This window comes from Notothenia rossii, assembly GCF_949606895.1.
Source record: "Notothenia rossii genome assembly, chromosome: 2".
NCBI lineage: Eukaryota > Metazoa > Chordata > Actinopteri > Perciformes > Nototheniidae > Notothenia > Notothenia rossii.
The window spans coordinates 62475541-62498968 of NC_136904.1; the positions used below are offsets into that span (position 1 = coordinate 62475541).

The 23428-nt window shown below is 43.3% G+C and overlaps 1 long non-coding RNA gene across 1 annotated transcript in view; it reads right to left on the reverse strand.

Annotated features, from left to right (window-relative positions):
• Positions 1 to 1757: 1757 nt before the first annotated feature.
• Positions 1758 to 23428, reverse strand: part of LOC307030045 — a 32801-nt gene continuing 11130 nt past the window's right edge. Inside the window, exon 2 of the long non-coding RNA XR_013805504.1 lies at positions 1758 to 2481. This is a non-coding gene — a long non-coding RNA (uncharacterized lncRNA). The remainder of the gene's footprint in view (positions 2482 to 23428) is intronic.

The window sequence follows — 23428 nt, forward strand, 5'->3', positions numbered from 1 at the left end:
CACAGATATCAAGGTTAAGGGTGTCTTACCCTCACTGCAAAAACTACTTCAACATCACACCGAAAAATATGTTTAACTGCTTTGTTTATGCTGTTATCTATGCGTTTGGTGTCCCTGCAACATTTTTCTTCACTACGACTGATAACAAAAGCCTTGCTGACTCCATTGTGGTTTTATAGAGAGGCGAAGTCACGCCCATCTACTTCCGGTCCATGGGACCCCGGAAGCGAAAAATTATACATTGAATTCAATGGAGAGAGAAAACGTATCTTTTGATCCCGTTTGAATTGTGCCACGAACTACACATATGATGTTTGTCAATCTTAAACAATCATTTCCATGTCAAAAAAGTCAAATTTTGTCGTAAAACTGTTGAAATATAAGACTATGAAAAATACGCGACTACAAAGACTACAAATCCCAAATCTCATTCTGGGTCGCGCATGTGATGTCACAGGCGATAATGCTCCAAGTGGTTGCGACTCGTAATTAAAGCAAAGAAGAAGATTTCATAACTGATTTATTCCCTCCAATAAATATAAGAGATTGCTCCAATAAATTTACTTTTACAAGATGCCTGTGTGCTTTGTACCATGTTGTAATCACAAAAGTGATCATACCACTTGCTCGTTCTATCGCTTCCCCTCTTATGAAAGGACCAGGAGTCGCTGGATCAGACATATCAGGTAATATCATAGGTAATATACATGTTGTGCATGGAACATAGTCACGTTAGCTACCTAGCTAGTAGCGACGAGTAGCGAGCACGTTAGTTAGCATTACATTACTTAGCCTTGTCATTTTTAGTAGCCTTACCATTAAGTTATTATTTTATTACATGAAGTACACCAAAATGTTAAACAGTAAGAGTAGTCATCATGGTAAGTATTTCGTGAAACATTTGAAGAGTGGCCTACTGCGCCCTCCACCGGGTGCTAAGGAAGCAGTTCAGGGAGAGTCGAAGGAAGGCAGGCAGGCAGGGAGCTTTGCATGACATTCTTCTGGACATGTGTCATTGTGATGACAGTGAGGGTGAGTCAATCTGTTGGTTGGAAAGACAGTAGTTGAGTGATTACTGAGAGAAAATTATTAAAATAGATAATTATTCAGTGTTGTTACTTTAAAGTGTTGTTACTGACCTTTTTCTCTTTTATTTTCTTTACCTCACCTGTAACTGCTGAGACCCTGAGGAACATGCACACTGGACTGACCTGCTCTGGCAACCTGATTTCCACTGTACGTAATAGTATTTGGTTATGGTATATTATTTATATACATCAAAGGCACAATGCACCCCCCAGAGAGACACATGTATTGAGTGTGATATTTTGCATAGGTCATGTGAAATCATCTTTACATACTAGAAAACTGTAGGAGCGGCAACTTGTTTTGAAATTGAATTTTTAATATCCGATAATAAAGTTGATATGTTTTCTTTATTCTTCTCTCTTCCCAGCTCCATCCATCACCGTTCTCTGTTCCTGCAGTTCCTGCTTGCTAATCAATGCTTTATTTTTTTTACAGTTACAAATAAAGTCAATGTATTGTATGCCATGAAGCTGTGCTTCATTCTGAGTCAATAATAAATTCATTCTGCCTTCAACTGCAAAATGATTGTGGACTGCACCGACATCCATGTAGCTGCCCCCCAGTAAGATGAACCAAGCAAAGCTGACACTCAACATACAGCTGTGCTCTTAAGTTGACATGAAGAATTTGTGAAATATTGGTAATTATTTGGAAAAAATGACTGACGATGCAGAAAACTTTTTTTATTTACGAACAGTGGTCAGGTGAAGCATTTATCACTACATATGTGTCACACTTAAAAGGCCAAACACACTGGCCAAACACACCTCGTTTACAACTCCCCAGTGGACAGCCATGACTCCGTCTAAATTGTATCCCCCAAGCACTCTCTTCATGAGGGACGCGCATGGAGTGGATGAAAGTCCCGACCTCAGCACAGCACCAAAATTGCTGGCTGTCAACCTGCCCTGCCTGTGTAACTGCCACTGAGGATTTGTCCGCTGTCCTACGGTGGCTGTCTGGATGGCAGCTTGCTGGTCTCTGCTCAGTCGCATTGAGGCAAGAATTGCCTCAAGCCCCCGACCCCCACGCTCCTTCACCAGCTCCGGCACGTTGAAAATGGCCTGATGTTGAGGCTGCAGCTCTGGCTCAGGTGACAAAAGCCATGCCATGCCACGCTGCGCCCCTCAGTGCAGACCTGAACAAGTCTACTTCCTCAGTGGCGATGTCTCTGGCCAGTGGGTTGTATGTCTCCTCTTGCTGTTGGTAGAGTTGAGACACCGGCTGAACTACTTTTGAAGTGCCAGGCTTCCTCCACTGGCACTCAACTTCTGTGGAGCTGATCTGCCACATGGCAAATATTGCCAATGCTGCAGCGTGGCTGCATTTGTACATCCCCCGTGCACAACCACAGACAGCGCTCTGCATCACGCCATCCTCTCCCATGTAGATCTGTACAAATAAAGTAAGTACCATGTTTGTTAACATGCTATAATAGATTGAATGAGCAATACAAGGATGGTCCAGATCTGGGGGTGGGAGGGTTTATTTTTCCATAGTTTTGTCCTCTTGTCTGATTGTTGTTGTTTGTTTTTTCTGAATTTTTTGTAATTTGTGTTGTATTGGTTGTGATTGTACATTGTATTTTTTTAAATGTGTATTACATTTTTGAAAAACATTTGATCAACAAAAAAGGATTTGGTCAGGATCTAGACTCAGTGTGTAGTTTATGAATTAATCAATGCTCTCTACATTAGGAAAACATACCAGTGTACCAGAGGGAGTCACACACAGCTGTGCCTAGATAACCTAACAAATTGACAAGATAACCAAAATCCTTGAATCTACACACAGCAAATAAACTCAAATGACACAACGAGATGTAAAAAGGAGATCACACATATAGTCGATATAAAACTGGCCGCTTCAATCTGAAGAGCAACTAAAACAAAACACGGGAATGTACCTTGTTCTTGTGAACACTAATGTTATCCACAGCATACACACCCGTATACAGTACACCCGTTCTAGGTTCTGATTGGCTCTCTAGGTTGGCATTCTAGCTCCTGACTGGCTGTCCAGGTTGTCAATCACAGCCGTGGTTCATATTATGCTAGTCGACTCGTAACATCGCTAAACCTTTTTTCTTGACGGTTTTCTCAGTCAACTAATGCTATTGATAACAGTAACATAAATTAGCACAGCCCTGCACACTGCAGTCATTATATGCCGGGTCTGTGGTTCATCATCTTCTTTTTTATTCTCCTCCTTATTGACTGACATTAACCTTAAACATTGCACTCATATTACTAACCGAAACCTTGTAAAGCCGGTCCCGCATGCTGGCTCTTACAGAACCGACTAACTCCCCTTTCGTGTATGTACAGCTCTCAACGTGCCCAGACTTGTAGTGATTTTCACATCGTTTTATACTTTTATTCTCATTCTGAAAGAATGAGGTGAAATGTGCCAACGTGACGGTCATCTTTGTGTTGGTGACGCGTATTGTGCGGGACCAGAGACATGTAGTTCACTGAGCGGCTTAACACAAAAAAATGTGTTACTTCACAGTTTTACGACACATTTTAATTTTTTTGACTTGCAAAATGTTCTTTTAAATTGACAAACATCATATGTGTCATCCGTGGCACAATTCAAACGGGATCAAAAGATACGTTTTCTCTCTCCATTGAATTCAATGTATAATTTTCCGCTTCCGGGGTCCCATGGAGGCTCCCGGAAGGGGAGGAACTTCGCCTCTCTATTAAAGAAACAAAACACACCACAGCCACATAGCTGCCTTCACTTTCCTACACTTCAAACATCAACAATGTCCTAATGTACTGGAGCAATTCCACCTCAGATCTAATTTAAACCTCTATTTCAATCGTATTGATTGAGGATACTCTGCCAGATGGGAGAGAAAGAAAGAAATCCCAGGTCTTGTTTGTTCAACATTAAATACTTCTCCGACATTAGATCATATACTTATTGTATGATTGAATGTTCTTCTTTAACCCCATGGCTGCCTTACACTAGGGATATCTGATTGTGCTAAAAAAAACACTCAAGTGTACGGCCCCTTAGACACTATATTGCAGCTACAGACACTCAACAATGGCAAATTATTTACATTAGGCCCACTTGGTTGAAAATCACTGCTGTAGAGGATGTCCTGCCTCGTTCCTGTGCCTAAGACACTGTGATGCAGTGGCTACACAAACACACATATCATACCAGGTTCCGTTTCACAAATTCAACCCCAAGCATGTTTTTTCAAACTTAACATAAGAACAGGTTGGTGGTTGAGAGCAGGCTAGTTTAAACTGCTACTGTAGCTACTGGGAGAGTAATCCTGTGTCTGTTAACTGCAATTATTGTATTATTTGTATTTGATTAACAATCTGAAAGGTGTCACATGCAGTGACAAAGCCAAAGAGAGTAGGCCTAATCCCATCCCTCTGCATTTCCCCTGTGCTCTTCTGAGCGTTTTGCATCTTATGACCCACTGGATTGGTTTGACAGACAACATCTTTAATGTGTTCACGCTCACGCCTCTCATCAACATCATATCAAGTAGCAGACAGGAGTTTACAGTTAAACATATTGGAGTAATTAGCGCCCCAAAAGATGGATAATATATCTATTATGTCTATATTGAAATGACATTCATCAGATGGACACAAACACGACCCTAGCTGAGCGCTAATGATGCTACATGGCTGCTGGATGTGTACACAGCCATCTTGTTCAGTGTTTGAGGCTAGCAGACCATTAGTGACTGAAACAAATATCACCGCTCTCTTGGCTTCACTTTAAACCCTGTTTGTCCCAGTGGAAACCAGGCTAGTGTGGGCTACCAGAGCTAATGTAAGGACTTTCTGTGTTTATCAGATTCACCCCAGGGGGGGGACACTAGTCTGCAGTCACTAATGCTTGGAAAGGTAGAAAACAGATTGTGTTTGTTTGTGTGTTATGTGACGGTGTGTGTGAGATACCAGAGAGGGAAAACTGAGAGACAATTGTAGAGTGACTCGGCTCTCATTTCCTCCTTGTCCCTGGTGATTACTTCAGCCTACTCTGTTTTATCCACATTCTTGAGCACATTGTCAAACAGCATCATCTCACAATCGCTCTGAAAAAAAAAAAAAGATTTATGTCAGCTACTCCTAACACCATAATGTACAGAGGCCCACAGGTGCAAACATGTGAAAACCCAAAACATTTCCATTAGGAGAAATGCACTGCAGCCTCAAAAACCATGCAAATAAAAAAACACAAATGTGCCAAAACTTGTCCACTCTAAGAAACATCTTCACCAAGTTGACAACACATGTGCAGCATTCAGAAACAATTCCCAACTTCACGAAACATGTTTACTCAAAACGCTGCAAATACGAAAAGCTGCAAGAAGTTTAAAACACAAAGGAAACAGGGACACTAAAAAGTGATGCACACAGCTGGGATCAGAGCGCTCAATTGACGTTCGGGATTATAACGTTGGCCAACTGTCCCTGGAAGCATAGCTAATTTGTACGTTTTATTGGCTTATTTGAAAAATGTGATGATTCCTTCCGATGTAGATCTGCTGTAAGCTATCTAGCTAACCCATGGATGTATAATAAGAACTGGATACAGCGTCGGAGGCGGGGTCTCGTTCTTTCCTATGAGAGCTGCTCATTGGCGCATGAGGACAAAATGGCCTGAGATTTTTTCGAGAGCAAAACGTCACAGATTACCCGCCATGCCTGGCTGTCAGAGAAGAAGTACCCGTATGTGCTAGTGATGTGTCGGTCGCGAAAGAGCCGGTGAACGACGGGAGTGAACGACGGGAGCCAGCTCGCATCCCGCGAACAAGCCGTTTATCTTTTATTTTTGTTAAGTAATACAAGCAGGAGTGCCCCTGGTGGGTTTTGAGTTTCTTGCAGCATTTTTTGTATTTGCAGCATTATGTTAAAGCAATGCTTTTAGTAAACGCTGCGCATGTATCATCAAGTTGAAGACGTTTCTTCATTTGCATGTGTTTTGGCACATTTGTGAAGGTTTATTGTATTGTTGCAACAAGTGCAGCTCATTTTGGGCCTTTGTGCTTGCACGAGTTGGCCACCGTAATAATGTCCTGGAAAGGGACACACATAGCAAGATGAGAAAAAACAGGACAGAAGCACATCAGTCATGCAGGGAGTGGCGATAGATGGGAGATTACGGAACAATACACGTTAGGATTTATTTATTGAACCTGGCTTCCACCTCTGCCACTCTACATCTCATCAATCTGTGCACAAGCCCTCATTGTTCTCTGGTGAAGATCATGAGTCTGAGTACAGACAGACCACCTACCATCCATCCTGCAGACAGTAAACAACGTAGGGCTCCGTTTGAACGTTCTGACAGCATTCTGGCAACGCTGCAAGTCTTTATGAGTGGTAAAAGTGCCGTGTGAACAAGCTGGGCGAGCTAGGCCAGCAGCCAAAGTAGATGACACCAACAGACATTACTGCGTGTGTGCGAGGAATAAAATGTGTCTGCCGCAAAACCGTTCTCTTTCACCGGCAGAAAGTAAAACGTTGATTGGGAACAGAGGTGCCTATTACAGTCAGAGGTAATAATAGGGTGGAGTGACGGCATATCACAGGAGAAAAAAAAAAAGTTGCGTAGCGGCACTGCAGAGTGGGTTAATGTATGTGTGTGTGGTGGGAGTTATTTGTGTTGTTTGGTTGCTTATTTACTGCAGGAGATGGAAGCCAGGCATGCAGAAAGATGGAGAGGCGAGCCAGCAGACAGACGGACAGACAGCAGGCGGGATAAGTGTCTGATGATCAGTCTATCTTCTGTCACCTCCACAACAGGCACACTGCATTTGCTCCGGGTTAAGAGAAAAACCTGTCCGTGGTGTGAAATTGTGTCGAGCTGTGAAAGACAAACTACAAAATCTCCCCTCCTAAAGTAATTCAAAGTAAAATAAACTGTCTAAAGTACTCCGTATTTGAAAAAAAAACTCAGTTGGAGGGAAAATAGATAGCTCTGGTCAGCCAGCACCATCTCAGAGCACAGAATGATGCATGAGTTCATTTTAACTAAACGCTACACCAAAGGCGCAATTAAAAAGATTCTGTGGGAGGATATTGGCTGCTTAAGCACTATTTAGGCTTTGGAACATCCTGATCATGGTGGAAATCGATCAATGTGCAGGTCATGTGCTGGAGGACAGAGGATCAGGCACCAGGAGAAGCAGAATTAGCTGAATTGAAAGCAACCATCAACTCTGTTACGAGAGAGAGCAGGCATAATGGCAGCGAAGATTAGTTAACACTTTCTCATAAAATCACACCAAATTCATTTCAAATATAGGGCAGGTTTCCAAATTAAGTGTATCCTGTAAATGATTCCAAGCTCAGTGATATGAAATGTTTGAAGACAACAAATGATCCATCTAGATGATTTGTATGAAAGATTTGTATGAAAGCTGTATACAAACAATATACTGTATATATATATATATATATATATATATATACTACACGAGGCTCAATCAAGCAACGTGTGCCGGGTCTGAAGTGTGTGTCATCACCAGAGTTGGGTGTAACGGAGCAAATTACGCGCAAATGTTACGTAAATATAAACCTGCAGCGGAAATCCCTCTTGTCTGTCAAAGGGAGACTCTAGTAATTCTTTATGTTATTAGGCTAACCGTAGTGTGATTACTGATTTTATAAAAGTAACGCATGTCGGGCAATGTTAGTAACTGCAGTGTGATTACTGAATTATAAACGCGTTACATTACTCCATTTCCGACAAAAGTAATATTATTACAGTACAGTTACAAAGTAACGCGTTACTGTAATTATATTACTTTTGTAGCAGAGCATTTTTTATCCTAAATGTAATTGTTCTGTTGCCTTACATGATACACTTAAGTGAAAAACATCTTATTGATTACATTCATTTTATATACTCAGATAAGGTTACTGATTGAGATCATTTCCGGTATCTAGTAATCGTAATGGAATTCATTTTTAAAGGAACCCTCTCACCCTGGTCTTGCACCCTTGGCATCGAGTGAGGTCCAACAATGAACTGCTTAACATCACAGAGTCACCATGAGAGTTAGTTCCACTCTGTGTTATCCAATGCACTCCTTGAAAGGGACTTGAGACAGAAAAGCACAAGAATGTCAACGTCTCAGCGACCAAGGGACTACTACCACACACACACACACACACACACACACACACACAACACACACACACACACACACACACACACACACACACACACACACACACACACACACACACACACACACACACACACACACACACACACACACACACACATACACACACACACACACACACACACACACACACACACACACACACACACACACACACACACCAGTTTCCAAGGTTCCTGAGAAACAAATCTTAAAATCAGTGTTGTATGTTATTTCAGAGGGTGGCAGTGGGCCATGCCTCACAGTGGGCAGTGTAACCTTCAAAGCCAGATGTCCTTTGTGTCTACATTACATGGCAGGGATGTAAATAAATGTCACCTTCTGCTGATATTACACTGAACATGCATTATTGTTCCAAGCATTCATCTTGATTAAAATCTACTGTGTGTAAAATATTTTGTTTATGTGCCTTAGATGTAATTCCTGTTCCTCGGCCGAAGCTATTATTTGGCTCCAGCACAAAGCCTACTTTAAAAAAAAAAAAAGCAGATAAGCTCTAAAGTTCCACTCATGCACTGAAGAAAACTGAAAATTGTGAAAACTTTAAAGTCAATTAAACATTGACTAGTAGGTTAGCTGAAAGCAATAATATTAAGGTGAACCTTTTATTTTGTATTTAACTTAATATTATTGCTTTCAACTAACTTTACACAATTATGTGTGATTTGTTAACATAAAACATTTATTTAAGTCAACGTTTAAAACATTTACACATCGTCTACATATTTCACATTATTGTGTTAGGTTAGGTCAAAGTAATAATATTAAGTTGACCCATTTTTCTTTATTCAAATAACATTATTGATTTCAGCTGACCAGTTATGTGAAATCTGTTGACATAATAGATTTAATTCAAGTTAATGTTTCAGTATGCATGACAAGTGGTGCTCAAGAGGAAATGATGGTGTTTTACATACCGCCGTTTGCCATGCCAAACCGCACAGCACTTATATTATGAGGAAGAATCAAGTTTTGTGGTGACAGTCACAAGGTAAACATTCAAAACATTTTCTTACAAAGTCACCTACCAGGAACCTGCACTTTCCAACACAATGCAGCAGTTGATCACACTGGGGAAACAAAGCTGAGGTTTTTAACACTTGGAAACCCCCACTGAGTCACAGAGTGATGTCATTCTATGAGAAATTACGGCAGAGTTTCATTGCACATAAAAGCCTGGGGCCTCATTTATAAAGCCTTGAGTAGGATTCACGTGGGAAGGTTGCTTACGTAGGACAACGCAAATAAATACGCACAGACATTTTACGATTTATAAAACACTGCGTACCGGCGTAGGGCGTGTGTGCGGCACGTCCTACGCCGGTTTCCCTTTATAAATCACAATCAAGCCGAAATGCGGCGTAGCTTTTGCGGGCTTCACGTAATGCCCATATTTGCCTATAAATAGTTAAAGACAGTGGCGGCTGGCCCATAGGGGCGCCGCCCCCCCTCTTCCCACCATTTCCATAGCCCCACCAAAAATATTTTCCACCAGCCGCCAAAGGTCAAAGAAACGCCCCGTATTAATATACATTTTGACTGACTGCGTGAAGAAGATCGCAGGAAATGACGACAGAACAGCTAAAAAATACATTTTACACCGTGTCAGATTTTGGTTCTTTTGGGAAGGTGGAGATAAATCATATTGTTTGGTGGATGCAGTTTGAACCAGAGTAGCAGCATGGAGGTCGGATCGTCACCTAAATAAATAAATAAAGAGGTCCGAAAAAAGTTAATGACAAAATAATACACATAGCCTTCCTCAGGCTGTGTGTTTGTGCCGGGGACAGGAGAACCCCCCATGATGAGAAACTGTAAGAAAGTATCGGGGGATCCCTTTGGAGTGGAGTCAATTCATGTTAATTTTTTTATTTGGTGGTTTGTGTTCCAGCTGTCGATCAGCTGTGTGCAGCGTCTCCACTGCATCCTGTGCGTCTCAACCCCCCCGCAGCAACTCTATATCCACCACTTAAATGAAATAAAACTAATGTGTTGTGTAATATCAGCTGCCAAATCTACCATATATATGGTGTTCTTAGTTTCCATACTCCTGTGTTTTATGAGCGACTTCTCAAGTCTTAGCAAACGACATAAAACATGATTAAACGTGATAGTATATAAAACCATGCTCGTATCTACAACATATAGAAATACAAAACGGCCTCAGTTTAGACGTAATTCTGTCCTTCTGCATAGTTACCGCATCATTTATGAGAATACATGTCATAACATTAAGACAACATATTCGAGGTGGTTTTCAATAACATATCCGTATATATTTAGTTCTCCAAGTTTTGTGTGCACTGAGGAGTCTCAAACAGGCGTTTGTTTAATCATTTTAAGATTGGCTTCAATCAATTTTTGCGATTAATTATTTCTTCATATATGATACATGAGGTAACATTTCCACATATTTCTCTCCATTCTTCCTTCTGCCAACGGGGTCGCAGTTTCTCGTCTCTCCCGTTTTTGTCCATGGGTCAGAGATTGCGTGGAGGACCGCACATTTTTCCGTCAAGTTTGTTTTTTATGTATCACAAACATTGCGTAGAAACTGGTGTACGCCATCTTTTGAGCGTAGGCACCGTTTATAAATGAGGCCCCTGGGCAGTTAGGTAACTTCCCTGCAGATTCAATCAGGTGGACGGACCTTGAAGATTCACATGGCACAGCTTTTGAACAATGAATATTGGTCCAAATAACCCTGCATGAATTTGATCAGTTTATTCCATCAGTTAACTGTCTAAAAGCATATTTAACTGTATTTAATTGTGCAATTAAATGGAACAAAAAAGTAAAAATGGGCCCCTTTCTAAATGATAACAGTGAAATATACTTATATTTACAGGAGGTTTCCCCATCATGTCTGTGCTTTGATGTAAAATGCAAGAGAGTAATGACAACATATCCTTTGAGTTATCAGTGTGTGACAGGCAGATAATGCGGATGTTACACCATGTTGTATGCCTGTTGAAATATTTGATGCAGACACAGGGGTTAAAACACTGAGAAATGCTTGTTGGTTACCTTTTAAAATGATTTCCGTTAGGTATGGATTACCTCTATAGAGAACCGCAGTGACGCGTCCTAAAACCCGGAAGTAAGTTAGCATTTTTACCACTTCCGGTTCCTTCGTCAAAAAGCAATACATTTTCTCCATAGGGTTTTGGAAAATATCTGGAAATAAGGTCTGTGTTTGACACAAATTGAAGAGATAGATCACGTTTTGTTCTACGAAATTAAATACATCAGCAGTGACCCCACTGGTGATTTTTGAAGAGTTAGGTGTCTGAAAAACGATGGTTGTTAACGAGTGGCTGAATAGGACTACAGAAATTGTAGAGGCCGTTGTATGTCATTACGCCGAACACTTAAACACAAGTTTTTTTCCCCCGTGTGCTTGGAAGCAAGTACCTGCCTATCTGTACCATTAGAATCTGTATTTTTGAAATTGTCGTTTTTAACACCGTAGTTTTACAAATGATAGAATAATTCATTTCCAGTGTTTTCCAATTTTACTCGCCGTTTCATTAGCTAAAGCTAGCGCTACTAGTTAGCTACGCAACGGTTTGTTGCTTTGCTCCGGGTTGCAGCCACAGGTCTTCGCATGAAACGTGCTTGTTCTATCGTTTCCCGGCCAATGTTTTCCAAAGGAGAGTCTGGATTCGTGCCATGAGGTAAGCTGACGTTACATTTTTGTCCATGTCACGGTGAAATTTAAATGATGGGTAGTGACTGTATCGCAGTTTTAGAGATGGCGCTGCTGAAAAGACCGCAACATAAGTGAAGATAATGAATAAATCCTATTGAAACCTGTGTGGCTTATATGATAAGTCTAATTAGTACAAGCAGCATAACGTTTCACCATGTAACTAAAGATTGTAGTCAGCAAAATCAGTTTGACATATTGAACTAATAACAAATCACCTCTGGCTGGCAGAGAACTCTCTGCTCCATAGCTTCTCTTGGACGTAAAATCACATGTACATTTTACATTTACGTATATTCAATTTAATATTTCATCCCTCACATACTTTTGTATATAATAACTTATATTTTGTTTTTATTTTTATGCTGCTGCAACACAAACATTTCCCAAATTGGGATCAATATATATATTTATAAAACGAACAAGTCAAATCAAGCAATCTGGTTCTTAGCCGTGATATACTGAGCGTATACCACGGGTAGAATTGACCTTTCGCAAAGCCACGCCCCTAAATGCCCGTTGTCCAATCATATTCGATCACGTGCGCGGCTCCCTGTGGAATTCCGACAAGCTTAGCGTTCAAATTCATTGCGAAAATGGTGAAGCGTTGTGCTTATGGTCTTTGGAAATCGGATAGCAGATATCCCATAAGCTTAGAGGGGGGGGGGGGGTGATATTTTACCCGTTTCCTAAACCCAAAACCCGAGAGGAGAGATGCCGCCAGTGGATAAAGAAATGCGGCAGGCCCCATGCAAAGCTGAATATGGCGAATATCAACAAACACAAATACGTTTGCTCCAAGGTAAATACGTGCTAACGTAGCTAGCTTGCTAGCAAAGATTACATTCACAAATTAACTAACTAATTTAATTAACTAATTTCACTAACTAACGTTAGCTAAAGTCACACGACTACAGCTGTAAGCTGTGTGCTTCTAGGTAGTTTTGACCATGTATATCACTTGATGCATAATAATGTCTGAACAGCTGAGCTCCGTTATTAGTCTACCTGTGGTCAAAGTACAAACAAGAAAGCCAACAGGCAATCATTCATTTATATTTTGCTTTAATCTTTGTAGCATTTTGTTAATGGAAAGCCTACTGCCGACTTCCCTAATCCTGCTGCACAAGTGGGCACCCCGACCCCCACAAAGGAACAACAAGGTGGATGCAGAAAGCCACCAAGGAAACGATAGTTAACTTTAGACAAACTACAACATTTAATGCCTCTTGTGATTGTATTGTTTTATTCCAAAATAATAATAATAATTCCGTCGAATTTGACATACAGCTCATGTGGTTTTTCACTCTTGCACTGCGACCTGTATGCAAGTGCCTCTATTGATGTTGTGCCTCCCTCTTTTCTAATGTTTATACTGTGGATATAACCCTCCATAGCGTATTGTAGCCCCTTTTGTCGGGACCTGGAGGATATTGCTGCGTTATTGCTCCAAAATGAGTCTGTTAAGGCGACTCCGACATTACGGAGACCCTCCATTATGGCTTTGTTTAACGCATCTGGCTCTCAGCTTGTCGGACTAGCAACAGTAACCAAGGGGGGGCGTGGCTTTGCGAAAGGTCAATTGTAAGTTACTTTTCACAACAAGTCCCTCCGCGCCTGAGAACAACAGCATACAGTTGGGCTGAAAAGCAAACAGTTTGCTTTTCAAACTGGAACAAGAAAGCAGCGGAGAAGTAACGGGGCAGAAACCCTTCTTTTTACGCAGCGGTCCAGACATAGACATCAAACGGCAAAACATATTCAGTGTGCATTCCTTTGGCATTAGGGCAGGGATATCTAGAGACTTTCCAAGGTTTGACATAATTAATTGTTCTACTTTTAAAGCAAGCAACGATGTTTTCAAATCTGTAATCAAAGAGGTCCGCAAAAACGCTATCGACCAATCAGATTGCTTGATTTGACTTGTCAGTTTTATAAATATATTTAAATTTCTTCCGTTACGAAACAAACTTACAAAGCATAAGATGGAAAAATGTAAGATTAACTTCGACTTCCAGGGGGGTCTTACTATGGAGGAGTGGAACTGTCAGTTGAAACGATCTTAAGTTGGCGTGACGTTGAAGTTGTGCGACCCTGCTGTTCTCGCTTGTAGTTCGTTTATAGCATAACGTTAGCATTTTGCTTCTGGCGACTAGATTTATGATTCAAAAATTATAAAAGTAGGGTTGACATGTGGAGATTATCCGGCTGAACAAATTGTGATCCCTCTCTTAAATGTGTGTCAACCACAGACCTTATTTAAAGCTATTTTCCAAAATCCTATGGAAAAATTACATTGTTTTTTGACGAAGGAACCGGAAGAAGTTTACTTCCGGGTTTTAGGACTGCTGTTCTCTTTATCAAATGTTATGCCAATAAATAAAAAAGAAAATACATATCAATAAGACGTTTTTTACTTAGGTCTATTATGTAAGAAGAAACCAAGATATTTATATTTATAGGAATACCTGCCTTTCATTAAAGAGGAAATATTCTGCTTATTTTACGTTCATATTTGTATTAAGTGTCTCTACTGTGACATGTCTCCATGCTTTAATGTTCAAAAAGCTTTTTATTTTTCTCATACTGCCTGTGCTGTAGCACCTCTTTTCACCCTCCGTCTGAAACCAGAGCCCAGTCTGCTCTGATTGGTTAGCTGGCCAGCTCTGTTGTGATTGGTCAACCACTTAGAGATATCCCGCCCCTTAGCCTATCACGTACAATGTGTTGGAGAGTTAGCCTATAGAAACTTGAGTGTTACATATGATGACACTATGTTAAAGAAGTAAACAAAGGAGTCCATTGGAGGCATTTCAGGCTCGGGGAGTGTGGGAGAAGGTAAGGGACTACAGTTACCTTTCTTTTGTATCCTGATTACATAGTCACGCTACATGTAATCCTTTACTCTCCAAGCCTGAAAGTTCACAGAATATTATCATCTATCAACACTAAGTATCTTTAATTATTAACTTTGCTAATGCTGTCCTACTTAGTACTTAAGTGCATGTTTTCTGTATTGTTGGTGGTCTGTTTGTGTGTACACATCACATGTATTAAAATCTCTAGAAGCACAACCTGTGACACATAGCTGTGAAACTCCAGGTTGTGCCACACCAACATCTCTTGCAGTCTGGTATTAGCTCTAAGCTGTTGAATCGTTTGCTCTAAGACGCCTCTCAGACATCTCTGACCTCAGATCAGTCAGGGCTGTTTAGTAAACCCTGCAGAAACCAGGTATGTACACATTGTCTTCCACAAAACTGCTATGAGCAACACGTCATTGTGGAAGACAAACAAAGCGTGGGATAATACAATTACACACCACTGTCGTTAATAATCTCAGTGACAACCCAGATGCTTTGCCGTCGCTTGTACGACTCGCGCCTTGTCAAAGCACATTAAAGGAGCATTGTGCTGCGCCACAATGGACGCCATTGTATGTGTTCACAGCGCTGTCACACAGGGGGCTGGGAAGTGAGGTCGGCTTTCCTTTTAGGCCCGCTGTGGTGCTGTTCAGGTGCGGCTGGGAGCAGGAAATATGGGCAACAGTGTCACTTGGGATTGCTGAAGTCACCGCCAAAGTGTGACTCAAACACAACAGAGAACAATGTCTGAGTAAAGGGAGGGTTGCATGTGTTGTGAAAATTCTGCTGAGAAAAGTAAAAAGGAACAGGATGTAGGTTTATTCTCAACCATGTGATTTATTCTGATTTGGCATATATGCAGGTCCTGTTTCATAGAATTTTAAGAAAATGTTATTGGCTACTGTAAAGGTCACCTGGTAGAGCCGTGGAGTGTTGCAGAGTCAGGTTATAATATGCTGTATGCTTTAGTAATACTAAACACTACCTGATTTTAGCTTTGATTTCCCACTCGCCAGAAGTTTGGTTGAGATTGCCAACAAAAGTTATTTTATATTAACAAATACTGGGGCTCAGTCTCCGAGCGGAGGACCCAGGTTCGAATCCAGCATTGGGACCATCTGCTGTCGTTCTCTCTGTCTGCCCCTTTGAAATCTGTATCTTCAATAGAGCCACTGGTGACCCGAATAATATTTTTAAAAGAAAATATTATGTGTTTCAAACTAAAACACACAAAGACTAAAATCTCCTTTTGTCTATAATACTTTAAACGACCTTGTTTTATCAGTGAATGCTGAAAAATCAACATGAATCTAATAATATCAGTTATATATTTAAACAAAACTATACAACCCTTTGTGTGGGACTAGCTGTGTCAGATGTCAATCAATCAACAAAGTCTGGACATTTATTTACGTATGGGTGTAGCTGGTGGGGGGCGAGTTGTTTTGACATTTACCATCGTTTCTTTTCAATCAGGCATGGAGGTGAATATGATTTATGGCAGCACTACATGCAAGAAATGCCAGTCTCATAAAGAAGAATGTCGATCTATGGGTACATTCCTTCTGAAACCAAAACAGGATCACAAAACAGAAAGGGTAACAGCGGCTAAAAGAAAGAACTTTTACCACACTGTTCATACAGGTCATTTTCCAGACTCAGGGATTGCAAAATAAATATCATGTGATCGATCATTTGTGAAGATAATTCATTTATATAACTAAATATATTTAATCCTTTACTTGCATAGTTTGTTCAGACAAATCAACCTATAGTAGATAGGTTATTAATAATATGTATATGCTAATAGTTTTAATAGAAATGCTTGTTTTTAAGGTTTAATGAACATTAAATTGAAATCCAAACTTACTCTTAGCATCGGTGTAACCTGTCCCATATTGTCCCGCACACACATATTCTTTGTCCCACATGTTGCTTGATGGCCTCTGGTCACTTCAGGCCAAATATAGGGGCATTTGCGTCCCAAATCCAAAAAGCTAATATTAAAAGAGCACTCTTAAAACAAGAGCCACACAAAGCCTTTCCCATATAAGTAACCAAGTATGCTCTTAAATCTTGCTATCTGAAAAACAAAAACATAACATTTAACAGCACCTAGTGTGTTTACCAGCTGGAGTTGTGTGTGTGCATTGTCACTTCTTGCAGCTATGGCCTAGTATACGGGTAGTTTATACTTGTCTCACATTAATTAACATCCACCAGCTTTAAAATAAATAATGAATCCTCAGCCACAGCGATAGTCAAGCTACAGGCATTTCTCTTTCCCTGAGTATTCCTGTGTTCATTTATTGAAGCAGTCATGAATGAAATCCTCACACATGCAACATGCTGCATGTGTTGGGGATGTCGTGCCACAGGACTTAATGAGTGCAGAGAAATGTGTTCAGCATCTGTGATCACTCCGGCCGGCGGAGACGACTCGGCAGACGCAGGCTGGTACCCACTGCCGTCATCATTATTATCATTATCAAAACCCTGGCGTGATCGTGCTCAGAAACCCTGCTGACAGGCCATCTGTACTTCAGGTGGAGACCAATGGCGCTCCGGGTCCTCAATAATGTCCTCAAAGGTCTAAATGCTGAGATAGAAAGAGATAAACCGTGATTGAGAAAGAAAGAGACAGACAGACAGACCTGTCTGTCTCTTTCTTTCGCGTAAATACTGGGTGTATCACATGTTTACAAGCGATACACCCAGTATTTAATTCAACATTTATTTAGCCTTTTAAAAAGAGATAGAATTAGCCTGAGGGTGTCTTTGAGAAAGTGCACATTGAAGATATATAGTTAATCACAATCTGTTGAGAGCCATGTTAGTACTATGTAGTTTATTCTGCTGTGCATCCAAGGTGAACAGGGCTATATGCTGCTCATTAATAGGACTGGTATTTGCTTCTGAAGGCTGATAACGTTAGAATATGTTGTATTGGAGCTGCCTTCATCATGTTCAATAACTTTACATCATTTGAAATGTCCATTTCCACACTGTTGCCATAAAGTTGTTGTTTTTACATTGCCACACCTCATGTAAACACATCATGTGGACTGACAGGTAACTTGTTGAATTGACATTATCGGTGATGTCATTCTGCTTCATCGAAGCTACATTAACACACCTGGGCTTATAGTTGGGTCCAGGACCTCAATCCCGTGACCATTCTCTGGCTAACATGTTTTGACGATTGATTTGACATCTATGGACCTTTTAGAAAAAATTTAGAAACACGGTCCCTCGAAAATTTGCCGGCATTTTTTGCTAGGGGGCCAAATCCACAATGGATGCGCCATCTTGAAAAATTTACTTTTGAACCAGAGCACCTACAATCAAGTGTAAATACACTTTTTGCACTGAATCTACCATGGGGAAACCGATTCTGACATCAGTTTGACGATAAAATGTAGTTTTGACCAAAATATCCAAGATGGCCGCCAGCGCCATCTGAAAAAGTAACTTTTGAACCCCATCACCTACAATCAAGTGTAAATACACTTTTTGCACTGATTTGACCATGGGGATTCCGATTCTGACATCATTTTGACGTTATAACATCATTTTTACCCAGATATCCAAGATGGCTGCCATATGCTGGAGTGAAAAGTAACATAAAATGAAAGCGAAGGCACCACTCGACCGAGAGCTTTTAATCAAGAATGAGCATTATATATATACGAATAATTATACTCATTGTGTATTGTACATTCAATTATACATTGTACATTTAGCTAATTGTGTCTTATTTTTATATATTTCCAGAGACAGAGTGATCAGCATATGAACAGCGTATAAACAGCGCAGCTTAGGACGATGTAAAAAGTTCCATGTGTTCTTCAGTGTGGAGGGTTTTGTGATAAAGCCGCCGGTGCCATTTCTGCAGCTGTGTGGGCCAATCTTGAACAGAAGGCGCTGTTATGGAGTGGTCTGGACAAGTTCGGGACCGTCCATTCAACCGTGGATTGGGGTAAAGGTCACAGTGGACAATGTGTCCATGATACGTGTAGGTTCACCCTATCAAGCGCGAAGAAACTGGAGCAGGCCATCGAAAGAAAGAAGAAACAAGAGGTTGAATGCCAAGCTCAGTCATCATCTGTGTCTGATGTTCCTTCTCCAACTGCACCTCCAGCAGCCAAACGACTGCGATCTACTCTAGGGGCCCATCCATCCATCCATCTTCTCCCGCTTATCCGTGGTCGGGTCGCGGAGGTAGCAGTTCCAGCAGAGAGCCCCAAACTTTCTTTTCCCTGGCCACATCAACCAGCTCTGACTGGGGGATCCCAAGGCGCTCCCAGGCCAGAGAAGAGATATAATCCCTCCATCTGGTTCTAGGTCTACCCCTTGGTCTCTTCCCAGCTGGACGTGCCTGGAACACCTCCCTAGGGAGGCGCCCAGGTGGCATCCTAACTAGGTGCCCGAACCACCTCAACTGGCTCCTTTCGACGCGAAGGAGGAGCGATTCAACTCCGAGTCCCTCCCGGATGACCGAACTTCTCACCTTATCCCTAAGGGAGACACCAGCCACCCTGCGGAGAAAACCCATCTCGGCCGCTTGTACCCGCGATCTCGTTCTTTCGGTCATGACCCATCCTTCATGACCATAGGTGAGGGTAGGAACGAAAATGGCCCGGTAGACAGAGAGCTTTGCCTTCTGGCTCAGCTCCCTTTTCGTCACAACGGTGCGGTAAAGAGACTGCAGTACCGCTCCCGCTGCTCCGATTCTCCGACCCATCTCACGCTCCATTGTTCCCTCACTCGAGAACAAGACCCCGAGATACTTGAACTCCTTCACTTGGGGTAAGGACTCATTCCCTACTTGGAGTGGACAGTCCATCGGTTTCCTGCTGAGAACCATGGCCTCAGATTTGGAGGTGCTGATCCTCATCCCAGCCGCTTCACACTCGGTTGCGAACCGATCCAGTGAGTGCTGAAGGTCGCAGACCGATGAAGCCATCAGAACCACATCATCTGCAAAAAGCAGTGGTGCAATCCTTAGTCCACCGAACTGCAGACCCCCTCCCCCACGACTACGCCTCGAAATCCGATCCATGTATATTACAAACAGGATTGGTGACAAAGCGCAGCCCTGGCGGAGGCCAACCCTCACCTGAAATGGGTCCGACTTACTGCCGAGGACCCGGACACAGCTCTCGCTTTGGGAGTACAGAGATTGGATGGCCCTGAGTAGAGACCCCCTCACCCCATACTCCCGCAGCACCTCCCACAGTGACTCCCTGGGAACCCGGTCGTATGCCTTCTCCAAGTCTACAAAACACATGTAGACTGGATAAGCATACTCCCAGGCACCCTCCAGGATCCTTGCGAGAGTAAAAAGCTGATCCGTCGTTCCACGACCAGGACGGAATCCGCATTGTTTCTCCTCAATCTGAGGTTCGACAATCGGCCTGACCCTCCTTTCGAGTACCTTAGAGTAAACTTTCCCGGGGAGGCTGAGTAGTGTGATGCCTCGGTAATTGGCACACACCCTCTGATCCCCCTTTTTGAAAAGGGGAACCACCACTCCGGTCTGCCACTCCTTCGGTACTGTTTCCGACTTCCACGCAACGTTGATGAGACGTGTCAACCATGACAGTCCCTCAACACCCAGAGCCTTCAGCATTTCTGGGCGGATCTCATCCACCCCCGGGGCTTTGCCACTGTGAAGTTGTTTGACGACCTCAGTGACCTCCCCCCGGGAGATTGGTGTCGATCCCCCTTCATACTCCAGCTCTGCCTCTAACATAGAGGGCGGAGTTGTCGGGTTCAGGAGTTCCTCAAAGTGCTCCTTCCAACGCCCTAACACTCCATCAGTTGAGGTCAACAACGTCCCATCCTTACTGTACACAGCTTGGATGGTTCCCTGCTTCCCCCTCCTGAGGTGTCGGACAGTTTTCCAGAACAACTTTGGTGCCGCCCGAAAGTCTTTTTCCATGTCTTCTCCGAACTTCTCCCACACCCGCTGCTTTGCCTCGGCCACGGCTGAGGCTGCTGCCCTTCGGGCCTGTCGGTACCTTGCAACTGCCTCGGGAGTCCCCCGGGATAACAAATCCCTGAAGGCCTCCTTCTTGAGTCGGACGGCTTCCCTGACCACCGGTGTCCACCAGGAGGTTCGAGGGTTACCGCCCCTTGAGGCACCTAGGACCTTGAGACCACAGCTCCCCGCCGCGGCTTCGGCAATAGAGGCTTTGAACACCGACCACTCTGGTTCAATGTCCCCAACCTCCACAGGAATGCCCGAAAAGCTCCGCCGGAGGTGTGAGTTGAAGGCCTCCTGAACTTGGGCCTCCTCCAGACGTTCCCAGTTCACCCGAACTACACGTTTGGGCTTACCAGGTCTATCCAGAGGCTTCCCCCGCCACTCGACCCAACTCACCACCAGATGGTGATCAGTTGACAACTCCGCCCCTCTCTTTACCCGAGTGTCCAAAACATACGGCCTCAGGTCCGATGATACGATAACCAAATCGATCATGGACCTTCTGCCTAGGGTGCTCTGGTACCACGTACACTTATGAGCATCCTTATGTTCGAACATGGTGTTTGTTATGGCCAATCCATGACTAGCACAGAAGTCCAGTAACAAACCACCACTCCGGTTCAGATCAGGGGGGCCGTTCCTCCCAATCACTCCCCTCCAAGTGTCTCCATCATTGCCCACATGTGCGTTGAAGTCTCCCAGCAAGATTAAAGAGTCCCCTTCAGGAGCCCCATACAGGACTCTTTCCAGGGTCTCCAAGAAGGCCGTATACTCTGAACTGCTGTTGGGTGCATAAGCACACACAACAGTCAGAGTTTTCCCCCCCATAACCCGCAGGCGTAGGGAGGCAACCCTCTCGTCCACTGGGGTAGACTCCAACAACGAAGCACCCAACCGGGAGTATCCCCACACCCGCCCGGCGCCTCACACCTTGAGCAACTCCGGAGAAGAATAGAGTCCAACCCCTATCCAGAAGTAAGGTTCCAGAGCCGACGCTGTGCGTAGAGGTGAGCCCAACCAGATCCAACTGGTAACGCTCCACCTCCCGCACAAGCTCCGACTCCTTCCCCCCCAGAGAGGTGACGTTCCACGTCCCCAAAGCCAGCTTCTGTCGCCCGGGTCTGGCCCGTCGAGACCCTCTGCCTTCACTGCCACCCTTCTGGCCCTTCTACTCTAGGGGCGATACACGATAAAACCAAATGTGTTTGGTGTTGCAAGGCGGAGACGACCAAGCACCCAGAATCAAAGCTGAATCTCATTTCATATGATCATGCATGGGCGGCCTTTAAGAGTCATACAGTGGCCCTGTACGATCCGGTGATGCGTGACAGAATAAACTGCCTGATTGATTCTGCAGGTGATCAACCCTACGCACTTGAGATTAGATATCACCATAAATGCTGGTTGAAACATGTTCGTACATATCAGAAGATGACTGATGACGACAAGCTACCACTCATGAACAATGTAAGTCTGCGCGAAGCTCAGACCATCTTCTTCGACCATATCAGATTTATTATCTTTGAGGAACATGAGCTACAGTAACTGCAAAGCCTCCTCCGAGACTACAGCTCGATCGTGTCTCGGTATGGCTTCCAAACATCTGGAGTCAAGTCTTCCTACATAAAAGACATCCTGATCCGGGAATTTGAGGACAAGATTGGATTCCATTCCCGCCCTCAGAAGAACCATAGTGACCTAGTTTATGACACATCTGGGTGTGGTTCATATGTCGAAGCAGCGCTATCCTCCATTGGTGTTAGCAGTGAGCAGCTGGTGCACAATGTGGCCGCCCGACTGCAGGCTGATATCAAGGCAGTACAACTCGTCCCGTGGCCGCCGAGAGTTGATGAGCTTGAGGAGGAAGAAGAGCTCTCCCCTCTCATGGTACAGCTGCTATCGTCTTTGCGGGGCAAGAAGGAGTTAGATCTGTCTCCCAGCACACTCTCTCTCACGTCAATCATCACGCAGTATGTCACAAAGCGACCAACTACTACCACCATCAATGCCACAGTCACCCTTCATGGTATAACTCGTAGCAAGGAGCTCGTCGACTCCTTTCACAAGCTTGGAATAGGTATAAGCTACCCCAATGTGCTCCTGCTGCGAGATATCTGGGCTATGCATGACCTTGAACGATGCGCAGTGTGCCCCAACGAGATCGCGGAGGGGAAGCCCAGTGTTAGCATTATCGACAACGATGACTTCCACAACGACACGCTGACAGGAGGGGGCACTGCACACCGTACTAATTGGATGTTCCTGCAGCGTGTCGAAAATCGTGTGCAGGATGAGGTCGAGACAAACATTCCGGACGACCAGGATGTGGATGCACGTATCAAAGATGCCAAGACTGTTTCCAAAGCATTGATAGAGAAAGTATCCGAGCTGCAGGCGGTTAAACCATACAAGACCATCCAGCGTGGTGAGCCTCCCATCCGCCCAGAGCCTGATGCTGCCTCATCAAGTACAGATGCTCAGTGCAAGCGGAGCATTATTCATGTACTTGCTCGTACTGACGAGAATGACGACCGCCCTGATGCACACAATCAACCTACCTAGCGCGCCACCCTGCCCTGAGGAAGCATCCGTCTCCACTC